The sequence below is a fragment of the Hibiscus syriacus genome, unplaced genomic scaffold (genome assembly GCF_006381635.1).
Source record: "Hibiscus syriacus cultivar Baekdansim isolate YM2019G1 unplaced genomic scaffold, ASM638163v2 tig00110499_pilon, whole genome shotgun sequence".
Classification (NCBI taxonomy): domain Eukaryota; kingdom Viridiplantae; phylum Streptophyta; class Magnoliopsida; order Malvales; family Malvaceae; genus Hibiscus; species Hibiscus syriacus.
The window spans coordinates 759,821-761,483 of NW_024062761.1; positions in this window are offsets into that span (position 1 = coordinate 759,821).

Sequence of the window (1,663 nt, forward strand, 5' to 3'; positions counted from 1 at the left end):
GAAAACTTTTCCGATTTCCCTTTTTACTATCATGAACTATTTCGTGCATATTGTTGCTATTTCTAAAGATGTATGCGAGCAATTGAGGGTTTAGCTCGTCATTTTATATGGAGTAGAACCAATGAATCCTTCAAACTAGCCCTTATCAAATACGAAACCTGCTGCCAACCTACTAGACATGGTGATTGAGGGCTTCGCCCCTTCCATTACCAAAATGAAGCTTTCTTTATCAAGTTGGGGTACACTTTCCTAATGCAACATAACACCCTTCGGGTCAAACTTTATCACTCTAAGTATAAAATCAGGGACCCTGTCCCGATAATCTTGGAACCAAGAACTATTCTTTTGTGTGGAAATCCCTTTCCAAAGTGTGGGACTTTATGAGGGGTAACGTCTGTTGGTTGGTTGGCAACGAGAAAAGCACAAATTTTTGGAATGATGCTTGGATCCCCGTGACATACTCTCTAACTAATCAGGTGACCAACGATCATTTTCGCAACCGCGATGTCTCCCTTAGTGACCTTACCACGGAGACTGGTAGTTGGGACATACCTAAGTTGAAGAACCTTGTTATCGATAACCTTCTTCGTGAAATCTTAGCCATCCCACCACTCTACTTTATAGTTGGTCCTGATCATCCTACCTGCTGCTGGGAACATAATGGTATCTACACGGTTAAATCAACCTATACTGCTCTGCACCATAATCATTGGGATGAAAAAGGTCAACTCTGGAACCTTGCCTTGATCTTTGACCACCCTCAACGTGTTGGAACTTTATCTGTCTAATCCTCTGCAACGTATAATGACAAACATGAAACTGACAAGGTGGGTAGTTAAGACGGAATCCAGTTGCCCAGTGTGTGGGAATAGTGAAGAGACAATCAGCCATACTGTCCAGGATTGCACTACCGCCAGTATGGTGTGAATGCAAATAATTCTGCCGCAGTTGACAGGAGGTTTCTTCTCTTTTAACTTCCTCGATTGGATAACATACAATCTTAATTCTTATGTTGGAATATAGGTTGACGCTTTTTATTGGAGACACCTTTTCGGGATTCTACCATGGAGATTGTGGAAGCAATGTTGAATCTTTGTTTTCAACGAACGAGATCTGCTCCACCCTTGCCATTATCCACTTCGAGCGTTCATGGGCTCAATCCATCAAAATGAGACACCCATCCAGCTCTTCGAACATCAGTCGAATAAACGAAAACCAAATCTAGTGGCCTCCTAACCTTAGAACAGTAAAACTGAACACGGACGGAATTGTTAACCAAGCCAAGATGAAAGAGTAGAAGGTGGCATCATCCGCAACTTTGATGGAGTTTGGCTGTCAGGGTACTATCATAGCTTTGGTCAATGCTTAGTACTCCATGTCGAATCATGGATACTCGTTGATGGTTTAAACGGCGCCTAGAATCAAGATTTTAGGAATATCGAAGCTGATATGTATAATAAGAAGCTATTCGGATTCTATCATCTCCCGCCTCATCCTTTGAACCAACCCTTATTCGTCATGTCTGGGATCTCCTCCAACGTCAGTGGTGGATTACCGTTAAGCACATCCACCAAGAATCGAATGACACTAATGATGTGGTAGCTCACCTTGGTCATACAACTTCCATTGACCGGTTATAAATCCTCTACCCGCTTGCTAACAT